This window comes from Equus quagga, chromosome 2, assembly GCF_021613505.1.
Source record: "Equus quagga isolate Etosha38 chromosome 2, UCLA_HA_Equagga_1.0, whole genome shotgun sequence".
Classification (NCBI taxonomy): Eukaryota; Metazoa; Chordata; class Mammalia; order Perissodactyla; family Equidae; genus Equus; species Equus quagga.
In genome coordinates, this window is record NC_060268.1 from 56522441 (window position 1) to 56539585 (window position 17145).

General features: G+C 40.4%; 1 protein-coding gene across 9 annotated transcripts in view; it reads left to right on the forward strand.

Annotated features, from left to right (window-relative positions):
* Positions 1-17145, forward strand: part of TLN2 (talin 2) — a 413192-nt gene that overhangs the window by 158286 nt on the left and 237761 nt on the right. For 8 of the 9 annotated variants that reach the window (XM_046652946.1, XM_046652956.1, XM_046652955.1 and 5 more), the window contains one exon: positions 8608-8665. The gene's annotated coding sequence lies outside the window, so the exon portion shown is untranslated. Of the gene's footprint in view, positions 1-1987; positions 2000-8607; positions 8666-17145 lie in introns of those variants that run through there. The other variant, XM_046652951.1, reaches the window with a different exon arrangement.

A 17145-nucleotide genomic window follows, 5' to 3' on the forward strand; every position in this document is an offset into this window, starting at 1 on the left:
TGGGCTCTGACAAATGTATGATGACACATATCCACTATTACAATATCATACAGGATAGTTTCACTGCCCTAAAAATCATCTGTGCTCCACCTATTCATCCCTTTCACCCCCAACCTCTGGCAACCACTGATGTTTTTACTGTCTCCGTAGTTCTGCATTTTCCAGAATGTCGTATGGTTGGAATCATACAGTATGTAGCCTTTTCAGATTGGCTTTCCGCTGACTAATATGCATTTAAGGTTCCTTCATGTGTATTCATGGCTTGATAGCTCATTTCTTTTTAGTGCTGAATAATATTTCATGGAGTGGGTTTACCTCTGTACTGCAGCCTCTCACCCACCAACCTAGAAGCTTAGATAGCTGATGGATAACACTTGCCTATTTGTGTGCATCAGGTTCCACTGTTGGTACTCTGTGTGACTTGGTGCTCCCCTACAGGGTCCAAGTTGTAGTGCGTGAGTGAGGACAGGCAGATGTGCTTTAGGGATTAGGGCTGGGGGACTAGCTTAGAGAGGGATGTCTTTTTGTCCCATTCTTTAATCGTTAAACGTCATAAAGCCTTTGTTTGCTTTTGGAATGGGAAAGACGGCATAACTCTGAAATGGTGTAGTTTTCTGATTGACAACAGGCCAAATAGGAGACAAGCTTAGTCAGAAATGCTAGGTTTGTGGCAGAAGAGTGATTGATAGGCCAATCGCTGGGACCGAGAGAGGAAAAGGGAGCCTTTAACTGGGACTTGGACCTTGAAGTACTGGGGAGAATGATCATAGAATGAAGCAGCCTGTTCTTTCCAGTGTGTGTATGATATACATACACAAACACACACACACCTGACCCTGTTACCGTATCCCAGCCTCTTGAAGCCCCGTACTCCCATCCCCAGTGTCTGTCTCGGAGTTATTAATCATATAAGATATGTTTGTTAATTCTTCAGATATCTGTTGAGTCTTAGTCTGTGCTAGGAACTGTGCTCTGAGCTGAGGCTGGAGCTATGGGGAAAGCCACAGCTCTTGGCCTCTAGGAGCTCATACACTTAAAGAGATTATTTCAACACAATATGCTAAGTGCAGAAGTGAAGATATGGTCAATGACATCTCCCTGGAGTAGGTGGAACTTAATGGACAGCCAGAAGAATAGGGGTCTGAGGAGGCCATTTTAGACGTGAAAGACTGGAGGTCAAAGTCCACTGCAGGGGCAGCAGCTCAAAGGACGCAGGGTTTGAGGAGGAAGTTCGAGGGTTGATTCAGTGGTGCTGGAGCGCTGACTCTCAGAACAGGCCAGGAAGGAGGTGAGGAAGTGGGCCTTGGAGATCCCTGCAACCTGGGAGCTGAGGACACACAACTCAAATGACTGTCCTAGCTGGTTTACCGTGGTGCTGGAGGGGAGCAGGCATGCAGGTGGCCCTGGGCAGGACCGCTGCAATAGATGGGAATGTAGCCCAACCGAAAGGTAGCAACTGCCAGATAGAAACAACCTGGCCCTTAACTGCTTTGTAGGAAGGATAGGGATGGGGAGGAGTCAAATCAGTTTAGTGTTCTGTATGAGCAAGGAAGAACTGGAGCACTGTTTACTTGCTCTTTCCTTCCCTCCCCCCTTAGAAACACACATACGCAATTGTTACAAATTTTTTCTAAAATGCATTGCCCAATTTTGTCATGGTGAAGTAAGAGACTTCAGCAGAAACATTTAAGTTTTTATTCATTTGAAGGCGTTGCTACATCTCAGGGTTATTTTAAACATTATGTGCAGAATATTGAAATGAATAGTAGAGGATATTTTTTGATATCTGTATTCAAGCTCAGCTGCTTTTTTCAGTGAATTGGTGATAAAAGCTTTTTTTTGGTGTAGTTGCTGCCTTCTAAAAGATGAATGTGTTTCTTCTTCCTTCCCCCAAAGGAAACTCTCCATTAATTGAACAGCATTTCAATTAATTGAAACACTGATTAATTGAAAATCTTGGTCATTTGAATGTTAGTTAATTGGGCTTTTATTGAAAACAGTTGGCTGTAATAATGTACTGAATATGGAAGTTGGTCTAGAGGCAAAAGTTTCTTCTAACCAGAAAATCATAAGGAAAAATATCCTCTTTTTTTGATGCACAGTTGCAAAGCAAGGGAGATTATGGTGGGAATGAAATGGAAAAGACAAAACTTCCTGAGAAAAAAGAGACACAAGAAATTGAGAATTTCAAAGTCAATTTATTCATTCCTCTATTCATCTAATCAAATATTTGTGGAGCATCCTTATATCCGCACTACAAGGGCTGGGGATATGTGTAGCCCTGTACCAGGCAGAGTCCCTGTTCTCATGAAGCTTATAATCTAGTTACTCATATTACTAATGTAGTCTCACTATAAGTGTCTTTAAAACTCTCTCTTTTTTTTTTAAAGATATTATTTTTCCTTTTTCTCCCCAAAGCCCCCCAGTACATAGTTACATATTTTTAGTTGTGGGTCCTTCTAGTTATGGCATGTGGGATGCCACCTCAGCATGGCTTGATGAGTGGTGCCATGTCTGGGCCCAAGATCCGAACTGGCGAAACCCTGGGCCGCCGAAGCAGAGCATGGGAACTTGACCACTTGGCCATGGGGCCGGCCCCAAGTGCCTTTAAAATTTTGAGAGGAGAGCGGTGAGTTACAGAACAGGGAATTCAGGCATCTCTCAGGTTTTTTCAGTTGTGAAAAGCATATAAAGACTGAGGTAAAACAGTGTAATTATAGTACTTCTCTTGTCCTCCTAGTAAATACGCTCTTCACACTATGCATTAGTATCATTTGCACCATCAACTGATCTCTTACAGATGTTGTGCTTAGTCATATAATTGTGAGTGTAGTGAGGCAGAGAGTGCCTTCGATAATTATTTGCATAAAAGAGCTACTTATAATATTTTGTGTGGGGCACTTGTCTCAAGACGTAGACCACAAAAGTAAAGGAATCTGTGGACAAATAAGGTTGGAGCCACTTATTCATACCACTGTAGCACATTAAAGTGTCCAAAATGTTCTGCATTAGAGAAACTCCTTAATTTTGTTTAAACCAATGTTTCCCACACTGGCACTGAGAATCTTTTTTGCATGTACCACCTCTTACTTCCTAGTTTGCTGGAATGCTGCTTTTAGAGGAATTCAAGGGGATTTCTGGAGCTTTTCCCTCTGCCCTGCATACAGCAGGGTAGCACATCATTTCTCATCTCTAAAGGCCTTGAGCGTTGATGCTTTGAGCTTGTGCTTAGTTGACTTTCCTTCTGCCCCAGCACCCAGCCTCTAGCTATGAAGTCAGCAAGGAGAAGCCATGAAAAGAGAACTGGACATTTCCCCTTGGAGTCAGATGCCCTCTGACCTAGCAGAGGTGGACTCTGATCATTGGGTTGTACTTTCAATGAAAAAGTTCGCAAGCTTTCAGAAAAAAATAAGATAAATCCTTGGCAAGTAGTAGAAGTTGGAGGAAGGTGGAAGAATTTTGTTTTCAAAATTTCTTTTTTTGGCTTTTCCTGTCTTTGTTTTAAGACTACTGAAGAACCATTTGGTTTATTTCTTTACTTCTTGGATTTTGATTTCAAGTGATTAGTTACAAATGTGTCAAAGGTTAGTGGTAACTTCAAGCTAAGAGTAGTATACTCTGCTCATCTTCAGCTATGTTTGGTTGATCTTGCTGCTTTGCTTGGTCTTATGTTACAAAAGCACTTTTTCTTAACTTTGGGCCACAAATATACTTAGAATGGTGCCCTGTGGGCCCACCTTCTGATATTATGCTGCTGCAGATGGTGTTAGGCAGAGCTTGAGTGTGGTGTAATGCGATTCCTTGTCTTTTAATGAGATGTTAGGACAAGTGTGTGCTTGGCCGCTTGGGATCTGTACCGCATAGGGTGATTTCAGCCATGAGCATCACACAGGCCCTTCATGACTTGAGATCCCCTTGCCTTCCCAGGTCCTCATCAACTTGGCCCCACATTCCTGTGGGGATTATGCCCAGTGAAATGTGGAAAACAAAAGTCCATAAAACTCTCATAGTGAAGAAGTGCCTTGTATGGTTTCAATCAGATTACTTAATATGTGTTTCTTTAATACTCTAAAGATGGTAATCCATAGTAGATGTACCATTTACTGGACACCTACTGGGCTCCAGGCACCGTGTTAAGAACTTTATCCATACCTTCTCATTTCATTTCCACATCTGAAATACCTAAGTATTACCATCTCTGCTCTGGTGATGAGTGACCTGGGACTCTGAGAGGTATGTTTAAGCTTCCCCAAGCAAGTAGGAAGTGACCCGGGATGCAAGGCAGTTAAGTCCTGCCCTAGTGTCCGGCTGTAGGTGATGAGCATTTTAGTCAGTAGGTTTTGCTGACTTTTGGTCATATCTACATGTGTCTTTTGAAATATTCCACAAAAGGTACAACATGGGGCTGCTAAATGATTTATCCTGTGATGATCCGGAGAAAGCTACTTTAATTTAAGGCGAGGTTCCTTTAAATAACAAACTCCTGGTACCTATAAAATAAGTATCTATTTAATTGGAAGGGTCTTATCCATATTTAAGCTAAGCATTTTAAATAGGTAAGTGTCTTCCATAGTACTCATAGTCTGTCCCAGGGTTCTCTAGGGACCTTGTTATGATCAGGCAACAAACAATGAGTTTCTAGCATGGGCTATTCCCGTTGCTGCTGCTACTGAGCTGGAGCTCAAGCAAGACCATGTTTGGCTCTTGAGCATTGCTGATTTCTTTAGATATATTATCTCCTTTAATCCTCGCAACAGCTTTCCTGTTGGACATTATTACAGAGAAGGACACTGAGGTACAGAGAAGTTAAGGCACACTGAGGCCAAATGACTAGTAAATGACAGAACCAAGATCAGTCACTTAACTTTTAACCACTGTGTGATTGCCTCTCCTGAAAGCAATGTTTTATCTTATAAATCCTAATTTGTCTCTGCCTCAGATGTGGACTTGCCTGGCTCGCCGCCCCCCCTGCCCCTGCACTGAGGAGGGGTCAGAACAGAGAGGGTGGTGGTTGGCACTGGGTGGCCTGTGGGTATGTCTGCGTTTCGCCCTGGAGACATAGATTCTTTTTTTTTTTTAATTGAGTTATTGATAGGTTACAATCTTGAGAAATTTCAATTGTACATTAATGTTTGTCAGTCATGTTGTAGGTGCACCACTTCACCCTTTGTGCCCACCCCCCACCCCACCTTTCCCCTGGTATCCACTAAACTGTTCTTAGTCCATAATTTTAAATTCCTCATATGAGTGGAGTCATACACAGATTATCTTTCTCTCGCTGACTTATTTCACTTAACATAATTCTCTCAAGGTCCATCCATGTTATTGCAAATGGAATGATTTTGTTCTGTTTTGCAGCTGAGTAGTATTCCATTGTATATATGTACCACATCTTCTTTATCCATTCGTCTGTTGCTGGACACTTAGGTTGCTTCCACGTCTTGGCTATTGTAAACAGTGCTGCAATAAACAATGGGGTGCCTAGGACTTTTGGGATTGCTGACTTCCAGCTCTTTGGATAAATACCCAGTAGTGGGATGGCTGGATCGTATGGTAGTTCTATTTTTAATTTTTTGAGAAATCTCCATACTGTTTTCCATAGTGGCTGCACCAGTTTGCATTCCCACCAGCAGTGTATGAGGGTTCCTTTTTCTCCGCAACCTCTCCAACATTTGTTGCGATTAGTTTTAGATATTTTTGTCATTCTAACAGGTGTAAGGTGATATCTTAGTGTAATTTTGATTTGCATTTCCCTGATGATCAGCGATGATGAGCATCTTTTCATGTGCCTATTGGCCATCAGTATATCTTGGAGACATAGATTCTTAAGTCTCATGATTGCTCATTTCTGAGATTGGGCAGTGGCTCTTGTCCTTTGTCTACTTTCTAGGGACATTCTTTGGGGGAGAGGGAGCCTCCAGGAGATGAAGGAGGATTAATTAGATTTGTATTTTACATCCAACACGCCTGTAAAGGGATTTGTACATCTACAAGAGATTATGGCTTTTTAGCCAGGTTTATAATTATGGTATTATGAGGATTCATGTATTACATGGAACCTCTGAACCTTTAAAAGTAGGGCAATGGGAAGAATAAATTTGTTTACTGGAGATAAGTTGAACATAATGGGCCCATTATGGGAATACAATTCTGTATTTTATAGTCTAAATAGGGAAAAAAAAGCTTTTCATATATAAATATAATCAAATAAAAATAAATCTGTGAAGTGGTTAAAAAACTACAATGGAGATATTTTAACCGTAGAAATGGCCCATCTGGACCAGTAGGTACCCTTTGTTTTTATTCTTCTTCAAATGGTCTTTTCATCAGTTCTCTCATTAGTCAGAAAGGAATCAGCATGTCTCTTGACATAGGTTTGTGCTTTTGTTACACTGGCTTTGAGCTTCTTGCTTCAGCTGCTTCAACTATAGATCATAAACATTACCTGACATTGTGTGCAATAAATCTTCATTCCTATGATTACAGGATTTACTGTTCTGTTTTCAAATAGAATGGGATGATTGAGAAGGTGGAAAATAAAAAGCAGCACTGTATTACAGGGGACTCCTTTGGTCGCAGGTAACAAACGCACTTGAGCTAGCTTAAGTGAAAGGATTTCTAATAATGATACAGGTGTGTTTTAGGAATGCAAGAGCAAGGACGAATTGGCCTTGGGAATGAACAGGAGCTGGAGATGAGGAAGGGAACTCTGATCCATGTTCACTACAAGCACACGTGTGACACAAATGTGAGTGAAGTGAGAGTAAAGCTGACAGGAAAGGAAAGTGGAAATCTAGGTAGTATGTCACTTTACACTTGAGCATGAGATTAAAAAATAGCTCCACTGTATTCTTTCAAAAAATCACGCTCATTATATCAAATTCAAACAGTATAAGAAGTAAAAATCCTCTCAAATTCTGATAATCAGATAATCATAACTGTTTTGGTAAATATCCTTCTAGACATGTCTTAAGACATCTAGGAACACAAACGTACACACATGCACACACAAAAGCTCTCACACTGTGCATGGTTGTTTACCTGTTTTATTCCCTCGGAAGTATATCATGGATATCTTTTCATATCAATAAATGCAGACCTCTATCATTATTTTCAGTGGTTTACTTAATATGTCTCCCATTTGTGGACCTTTAGGGTATTTACTTTTTTTTTCCCTCAATTATAAATGATGCTATGTATATCCATCTTTCTGCTTACACATTTATCTACTTCAAGTAAATTCTTAGAGGTGGGATTGCTGGATCAAAGGGTGTGCTGTTTTACCTGCTGATGTAATTGCCTAAGTGACTACATCATGAGCTCTGTCCGTATCAGTGGCTGTTGTCAGCCTTTGATGTCTTTACCGATCTCGCAGGTAGAACATAAGAACTCAATTTTCTAAAGTTGTATTTTTTCATTGTTAGTATAGCGTTTATTGCTCTTATATTTCTCCTTTTATGGGAAGTTTATTAATTTGCAGTGTCTACTTTGAGGAGAATATGAATTTCCTTGTTCATTTTTAAAATATTTTTGCTTAATAAGGATAGCATCCTTTATATGTCACTTGTATAAATATTTTATCTAGTTTCATATTTTATCTTTTGACCAAAATATCAGTGTGTTTTGTTTTTATTTTTGATTTGTTTTTGCCATTTAAAAATTTGAGATTTTAAAAAATGTAGCCAACCAAATGTCTCAATCTTTTATAGTTTCAGATTCTGATTCATGTTTAAAAGGGCCTTTCCTATCCTTATATTGTAAAACTATTTATCTGTATATTCTTCTAATACTCATTTGATTCTATTTTGAGTTTTTCTCCTAAGTAGAAAGGGAGCGATCTAGATTTTTCCCTCCTCCTAAATAGCTAATCAACACCGTTTATTAACTAGCCTCACATACCTACACATACATGACTACATGGACTTGGTCTGTTTCATATGAATACTTGGTTCTATATCTGCATATTTGTTCTGTTCCATTGATTTATATCTGTGCTCTCACTCAGACTCCTGTTTAACTGTAGCTGAGCCATTTTGGTTTCTACAATTGGTTATGGTGTTTCTCTGCTTCAGATTGGGTTTCTATGGAGCAAGGTGCTAAGTGGTCAGTTTTTAATGCCTCAGAGAACTGGGAATGAGATGGGAACAGCTGAAGCAAGAAGGGACCGCTGCACACATGTGTTAGAGAGCTAAGTAGGAAAAAAGTGAACACAAAGAGTTCATGTAAGCTGACTTTAAAAAGAATCAGAGTGCCTGATTTTTGTTTTAAACATTGGTGGAGGCAAGGAGGGAGGATGTATATATTTGGCCTTTGTTTAAATTCAAAGCCATTAAGCATTCCTACCACAGGGAAGAAAAAGAAATGTTTTGCCTCTTTGCCAACAGTAACATAATTTTGTTCTCCGAAATAAGTGTCCTGGGATCTCAATTCTCTTTTGGTAAAGAAAATTCCCAGCCCGTGTGTTGCAGCGGAAATTCATTGTTTCCTGAGTTATTTCCTTTCATGCTTAGTGTGGGGGAAATGACCAAATGTATGGATGGAGATTTTTTTTCAAAAACTGACATCTATAACATTACTTGAATCTGATGATTTTTATTACTGTTTTAGGTATTGCTGCTGAAGGCTTCTCAGATGTTTTAGGATATCTTCAGGACTGAGAATTTAGGTGAGTCCTTTAAAAAAGATACTTTATTCTTATCACTTGGCCACCTCTCTGCATTGGTAAAGTTTTATAAGGTGTTAAAACATTGTCGCTTATACTGTATACTGTCTTGTTTGATTTTTTTACCACCATCTATGAGGCAGCTGTGTAGCTGCCTGGTCTTACTACTTCCATTGCTGTTTGATTTTCCCACCTGGCAGTTTGGTGGGGTGATGGTAGGGGCCTAGAAGAAGGGGTGAGGAACTGATTTTTTAGCTTGTTGCATGAATTCTGATTTATTCACACTTGTTTGCATCATAAACTTTTTTTTGAAGTGTTAGATAAGGAATTAGTTTAGAAACTTCCAGTACTCTTTGCACTGAAATTGTTTGGGGGTTTCTGAAGACCTCCAGGGAGGGCACACAATTACTTTAGCACGAGAGAAAGTTTGGTTATAGATTACTGGTTTTCCCCTTTGGTGGTCCTGAGTGGGGCTGCATGATCCCAGGTAGTGCGTATGAAATACCCTGGGCAGGGACAAAAGTCCATCTTCTGTAGGTCTTGGGTATGCCTTGATTGAATATGCTCCTACCTTCAAAAACTATATCATGGTGAACCAGACCAATCAGTTCTGTTCCTAACCAGCTGCACAACTGGGGCAGGTTAATCTCTGCGGGTCTTTGTGTCGTCATCTATAAAATGTGTAGGCTCACCCAGCCTAGTCATTCTCACCCTTTTAGATCTTGTGGAATAGGAAAAGAAATTTCAGAACCGATTTCTGATATGTTTTTTGGCTCTATATAAACAAAGTTGGTAATTGTTAAAGCTGGATGAGTGTATGAGGGTTCACTATATACATATTTATATGCTATTCTCTCTGTTTATAGTTTTTCATTATTAAAGATTTCAAAAAACTACCATCTACTAACATCATTTCATGAAAGAAGAAATATTTTAATACTGAAAGAGTAGGAATGTCATAAATTTGTCTTCAGATTGCGTATATTTAGCTTTATGAAAATGCTCTTTATTTCTCATCTCATTTCTCTGCGGACTGATGACTTTTAGCCATGAGGTAGCCAGCACTGGCCTGAGGAGTGGCATTTGGGAAATAGTGGGGTGTGTAACTACTAAGGGCTCTTCTGCCTCGAAAACTGTATCATTCCTCTGAAGCAGGATAGAAAGGTACTCTAATTATACATAGACTATTTCCAGAAAATACTCTGACAGCTAGCATGGTCCAACTAAGAGAGGTCACAGTTCAAATAGAAGAGAAGAGATTGTTGTGTTGGAAACCCAGATAAAAATACATGAAATTTAGCTGTGAGCCACCTTGCAGTCAATGGAAAAATGTAAACTTGACAGTGTTTTAAGTCATCGGTTACAAGTGTACAGAATCCTCCCTTCATTGTGAGCAGCCTCTGGCCCAGCGGTATTTGACAGGTAAGTGTCCACCTGTGGTGTGGGGATGCTGAGAACTAGAGGTGAGGCGGGTTGAATGTCTAACTCCAGGGAGACCAGTGCGAACACCAAGTGTTATGCCCGCAGGATTTTGAGCTGTGGGCAGTGGGATCAGATGTACACTGGATAGGGGAGAGTAAAGGAGCTGTCCAGTCCTGGGATCATTTGCGTGTCCTGGTGTGGATGTTGTCCTTTGAGGACCTGCAGGGGGCACTAGGTGGTCCTGTCTGGCTGAAAGGCCTGGGTGCAGTGGACAGGAACCACATCAGACATAAGCTTTCTCAAGATGTCAGATCTGAAAGGAGTGTACCAGGTGGATGGTTATACTGTGAGTCTGTACAGAATGGAAAACGATGCTTTCCATTTACTTCTCCTTGAGGTGTGAGGATGTGTGTAAGGGGTAGGGTGCATGGAGGACAGAGGTAATAATGGATTGAATTATTAGGACAGTAAAGTAATGTGAGGAATGAGCAACATGACCTGTTCCAAGATGTCTACATAGTCCTGGCTGCTTCTGAAAATTCTGTGAAGTTATACTGTGGTCTATGTTGATGGGAACATGGTGGTTCAGCCTTTGGAATTCCTCCCCTGGTGATTTCTGGCTTTCATTTGCTTTAACATTCCTATTTTCTGGGAAACCTAAATGAAATTTGACAGACTTACCTGGTTGTTTTCCCTTCTGTCAACCCAACTCTTGGGTTACTGCCTGATTTGTATGCTTCAGTTGGGCCGCTTCCACCCCGAGGATATTGGGAAAAGCTATATCAAACAACAACAACAACAATAGAAACATTTGTCTTAAATGTATAAGAATATGAGAGATTAACTGAAATCTTGACACTTCTGAAAGTGTTTAAAGTAATGAATAAATGCTAGCAGGAGCTTTATTTTGACATAAACCAGAGGAAGGAGAATTGCTTTAAGGGATCTTGGCCAGTCCAAGTCGGTCTAAAATGTAATGAATGAACAATGTAATCAATCAATCATGTTCTGAGCCTTTCAGAAGGCCAGGCCATGCTGGGAAGATCTTGTAGGGATGAGCAATTAAGGATTTGAGACAGCCATGCTTCACAAGAATAAAAGTGATGCTTTAAAGTGTTGTATGCATGAGAGAAAGAGATTGATAGAGAGTAGGTGGGGGTTGGGGGGCATGTGATAAATGATTTGTTTAGTGTTTTGCTTAATGACATGTGTTATATATATTCTGAATTTGAGAATAAGTGCAATGTTCTGAATTTATCTCTATTTTCCCTGCAGGCTTGTAAGAAAAATATTTAAAAGTGATTTTAAATGAAAAACATTATTTTTGGCTATCTGGGAATTTTTAGTTCCCACTGCTGTCTAGAGAAGGGTATTGAATTTATAAAATTCAGAGCAGGATCCACATAGCTATTTGTCATTCTGTATCAGTCATTTAAAGGCTACGACGTCAGTAAAGATAAGTTGTTCCTATGCTTATTTTCCTTCATTAAAAATGTAATCCGTTATGCACTTTTGTCTTTCTGCCATCCTCCATTAGCTGAGTTCTTTGGATTACTCTGCTTGTTTACTGTGGGCATTGCCACTTGCTCCCCCCTGCTGGGTCCCTGAGTGGCTGGGAGTCCTAATTAGCATCATCCTAATTAGCATCATCTCCTTGATCAGGATTCCTTGACATGTGCTAGGGTCCTTACTCTGCTGTCTATGCTTAGTAAATGTTTCAGACCAAGAACAACAATTTCCAGATTGTTTTTCATAATTAAACTGACTAATCCATGGGTATGATAGAACGTGCTGTTTCCTTAAGCTTTTTGGCTAATTGTGTTCATCAGTTAATTTCTGTCAAAGTTAAAAAGCCCTCCTAGAGAAGTCACGACTTGAGCCTTTTCCATCTAAGAATTGATTGGATTTCATGGACTCAAAGGCTCTGGAATACTCGTGCCTGTATTTGAATATTTTCCTATCGAACATGTACCTTGAAAAATTCACTTCTTTTTTAGCTGTGAGGTCTCATTTTCTGAAGACCTAAAATGCTCATCAAAGCCATTCTATTCTGTGTACAAGAAATCAGAATTGGACAGCTTTGCAGAACCATTAAATGACCAGTGCACTTGTAGAGTTTAGACATGATTTTACTAAGGTTAAAATAAACACAGGGTAAGGCCAGCTGCAATGGTCTCAGCACATCGCTGAAGGCCTGGGAGAAGTTGAGGAAGATCCTGCTGCTGTGATCTCAACAGTGGTCTTACAGAGGATCTTACATGTAAAAAAAATGAAGTCAAAGTAATGCATGCAAGTAGTGAAAAATAGAAAACATTACGGAACAGCTTATAAAGAAGAGCAACAAGAGTCTCACCCTACCTGTTCCTCTCAGAAGCAACCACCTTCTTTTTTCTGGAGATCATTTTCCCTTCTTTTGTGGTGATTTCCAGATGTATAAATATTGCGTTTGCAGCACCCTCTTTCACTTTATCAGTTTTCAAGGCTGTTTCCTGGTGTCTTGCCATGGTGGCTGATTAGCTTGCTCTGGCCATCCCCATCTCCCTTCCTCCCTACGACCGATTCGTGCTTTTAGTCCTTCTGCTGAGCCCCTCTGCACCCTCAGATGACACATGCAGCCTCTTCCATTTCTTGCTCCTAGAAACACTGTTTCTTGTCTACCACTCCCTCCTGCACCCCTTCCATTCAAGCTCTCTGTTTGGGATAGCTGTACCTTTAATTTGATATGCTCAGAGGGGGTAATACGTCTATTCTGTTTAATCTCAATAAGGGCTTCCAGGATTTACCTATGACTTGATTCTGAATGTAAAACCAAGAAGCAGCATTTACCCTGTTAGGATTAGAGAGCAGCTGTTCTCAATGCAGCCAAGTTGTGTGTTGGGATTATATTCCTTCCTCCCTGAGCCTGATGTCCTCACACCTAGGCCCCTCCATGGGGCGTGTTTGAATGGATTCTCCCTTTAACACAGCACCTGCCTTGGATGCGACCTCAAGTTTTCCTAGGCTTTCAGTCTTCCCATCCCTCCTAGGAACCCACTTTGTTTCTGGAGGTCTCACTTCCACAGCCCCCCATCCTCCACCTTTAACTGCAACAACTTGAATCTCTAGGTGTGCCACCTGCCTCTGAGTGCTGATGGCCAGGGAAAGCTTGTTATTACTGTTGGAAAAATGGCTTCAGGCTCTGGTATCTTTGTAGGGACAGTAGCCTCCATTTTAAAATCAGCCTTTGTTTACTGAGGATCTGATGTGTTGGGCACCTCGGTACTTGAGGCTTGGTGTCTGTCGCAATCCTCACACCAGCTCAGTGGAACAGATACTATCGTTGACTTGTCACACACAGAGAAGTTGTGATCTGGATGAGTGAACTCCAAGGCCTCCACTGGGAAGGCTTCTTAGATCCTGGGGCAGGCAGAGGCATGGTGCCAGCTGTGGTTTCCTAGGTTAGAAAAGACTTCTGTCTTTCTGGAATGTCTTGCATACTTTTCCCGACAAACCTCCATCTTCCTCCTTGAAAATCACTGTTGCTCTAGGAAAATCAGCTCTGCTTGACTCTCTGCCTCATCCTTGTTGTTGATATGCCAAGTGGCCAGGAGCTTGTTACACAGAATTCTGTGACTGGAGGTGGGACTGTCCTTATGTACTTAATGTTCCCTTTGTGAATTTGAAGTGGGAAGTAGGGCTTCATACTCAACCTGCTGGTAAGTAGGAAAAGGTGCTTTGTCAGTGGTTGTTACTATCTACATGTTTTTCTTATAGCCTGAAGTTTATGTGTGTAAGTCAAGTACATTTGACTCTCTTAATAAATGGTGTGTTTTGGTGGATATTTTAGAAGAAAGATTGGAAAGACAATCAGGTTTTACTTTTAACACTTCATTTTCTCTCATGAATGCTTGGTCTGCATAAATCTTTCTGTATGCTTGTATTTGGTGAATTACTGTAATGATAGTGTCCAGATGGATGGCAGGTGGGTCTCCCACAGTGTTGGCTGCTTGCCCTCCTCACTATGCAGACCTTGGGTGATGCCTTAGTGAGGGAACCAGCAGTCTCTCCAGAATGGCTTATCCTTGAGTTGGTCATCTGCTTTCTATGAGAATAGCCCATTGAGGAGTGGGGGGCCATGGATGGAGTTTCTCCTTGTTACCTCTGGGAGGTCAAGGTGGTAGCATTAACATGTTAATGTTAATGTGCTGCCTCGGTCAAATGGTGCTTATTTTCTGAACATCTTGACCTCTTGTGTTTATGCCCTAAATAAGTATTGAATGAAAGGAAAATCATTAGAGCTGGGCCTTGTGCCTTGTGGAGAAGATACCTGGACTTAGTGAAGTCAAGCCTTAATGAGTAGATAGGGGTCAATATTTACTTTGTTGCCATGGTGACCAAGAGTGATTTCCTGCATTTAAAGTTGATAGTGAGTTACACTACTTTCATCTCGCAACATTTAATTCTGACTTGGCAATTTCTAAAAAAATATTGATTGATTGTATGGATAAAGGGATGAACAGAGTTGTAATCTCTGAGACATTTTTTTCGTTCCATTATACAAAGATCGCTAATCTTCACAGTTATGCAAGACCAGTGAAACTTGGGTCATAGTGATTTAGAGGGACAAATCTGTTTGGGACAATTTGAATTTTGGTCAAAGTTTTATCCCATACCTAGAAATGTAGCTTCTAGAAGACTGGGACAGAACCCAACCCTTCATCAGGAGAAGGAAATAAAGTTTACGAAGTCTTTATTACCTGATCCTAAATACTCCCTAAATACATGATATATTCTTCCATTTATTTCCCTCTGAGGAATGAAGAATGACAATTTCTCCTGCAGGAGAACTTTTGGCTCCAAGTGTTCAGGTCATCCAGGATACTCAGCTCGTTTCGCCGTCTCTTTGGAAAGTTTGATGCAGGCACGGGAGTTGAGCTGTGTAAAAGGGAGACTCTTGTCCTCTCTGTTGGCCACTCTTTGCGAAAATTTGGACCAAGGAAATGTATTCAATACCCTGAACTAGGAAGGAAGAAATAAAAATCAGCAGTGGCGCATATAATGACTTGGGCTTTGTTCTGTTTTGTCTACATATTTCCAAAAAGAGTGTAGTGTAGAGGGTCTACAGTAAGTGACAAATGAGCAAGAAGAAAGTTCAGAGGAAGAAAGGGATATTTCTAGTGGGCTAGAATAGATTTCTAAGAGAAAGTAGGATTTATTTCTTGGATGGTTGGCATAAGTTTTGCTGCTGATAGTTGAAAAGACTTTAAACCACAATGCGTTAAACAAGATAGAAGTGTATTTTCTCTCACCTAGAATGAGGTCCCAAGGTCGGCTGTTCAGGGCTGGTAGGGCAGCTCATGGAGCTTGGGCAGGGACTTGGATAAGTAAAATTTCACACCTTACTTGAGGGTGGACTTGAAAGACAAAAGTCCCTTATAGACAAAGTTGTTCGTGAACATCCCTTAGGAAGATGCCACATTAGATGCTGGAGTTTTGTTTCCCAGTCAGTCCAACACAGTGGGCTTTTCTTCCAGCTTTGGAATAGCTTGCTGCTAAGCAGTTGGCCCCTGTGTTTAAGGGCCGTGTTGCTAGCAATAGAATCTCTCTCAGCATGCAGATAGGACCCCAAGAGGCATGTAGAAACTGAGCAGGCCCAGAGAACTATAAATTCATTCCTCCCACGGTCGTTCAGGGGCCTATGTGCACATCGAGAGGAATGGCAGTGGAACTGCCTGCCAGATTTATTTATTCATAACATTTTATTGTGGAAACTTTAAGCATATTCAAAAGTGAAGAGAATTGTATAGTGAACGATGTGCCTAACACCCTGGTTCAATGATGATTAATTCTTAGCCAGTCCATACCTTTCTTTCTCCTCATCCATTATTTTGAAGCACATCTTTGTTGTTTTATTTTTTCCTGTTAATATTTCAGTGTATGTCTCTAAAAGATAGGAATTTTAAAAAAACTTATCTATGATACCTTATCACACCAAAGACAAAATTGCCAATACTGCCTTAATATCATTAACTATCACATTAATGTTCAAATGTCTTCAATTGTCTTAGAGTTGTTTAAGTTTCTTTGAATCAGGATCTAGATAAGGTTTATATGTTACAATTAGTAGGTCTCTAATTCTCTTTAAATCTATAGGCTCGCTCTCCATGTTTCTTCCCCCCGGCAATTTGTTTGTTGAAGAGACTGGGGTGTTCTTTAGAGCAGAGATTCTCAGATGGGGATGATCTCTGTCCTCCGTCTAGGGACATTTTGCAATGTCTGGAGACATTTTTGGTTCTCACAACTGGAAGCTGCTACTGGCATCTATTGGGTGGAGGCCAAGGTGGCTGCTAAACATCCTGCAGTGCACAGGACAGGACAGCACTCCACAACAAGAACTATCTGGCTCAAAATGTCCATGGTGCCAAGGTTGAGAAACTGTGCTGTGCAGTTTCCCCCAGGCTGAATTTTGATGATTGCTTCCCTATGGTACCATTTAACGTGTTCCTCTGTCCTTTGTGTTTTTTATGATCTGTTAGTTACATCTTGAGTTTTGGTCAGATTCAGATCCGGGTTTTTGTTTTTTAGGGTTGTTTGGCCAGACTACCCCATAGGTGGGCTGTGTATTCTCAAAGAAATACGTTGTTACTGGTGATCTCTCTTTCTGTAATATTGGTCATTGATGACAATTGCTTTTATCATTTACTTTATTAGTGATTGCAAAATAATGGTGTTCTTATTCTGTCATTCCCTCCCTGTTTATGTATGAGAATACTTATGTGAGGAGAAACTTAATCTCATCAATTATGTTTACTCTGAGGTTCATAAAAGAAAGTCAGGATAAATGCTTGATACTTTCCCTTTATTTTTGAAACATTTTTTTTTGGTGGATTTTTGCAATTTTCAATGTAAGTGTAATTGATGTGTTTCGATTCAGTTTTCTTATTGATGCTCAAGTTGGGCCATATTGGGCCAGTGGAAACTAATTCAAGTTGGTTCCCAAGTCCTTTTGACATGACTCTTGTATTTTTTGTATACTTTCTGGTGTGCCAAAATTTACAGGCTTATCTAATCTGTTTCTTGCT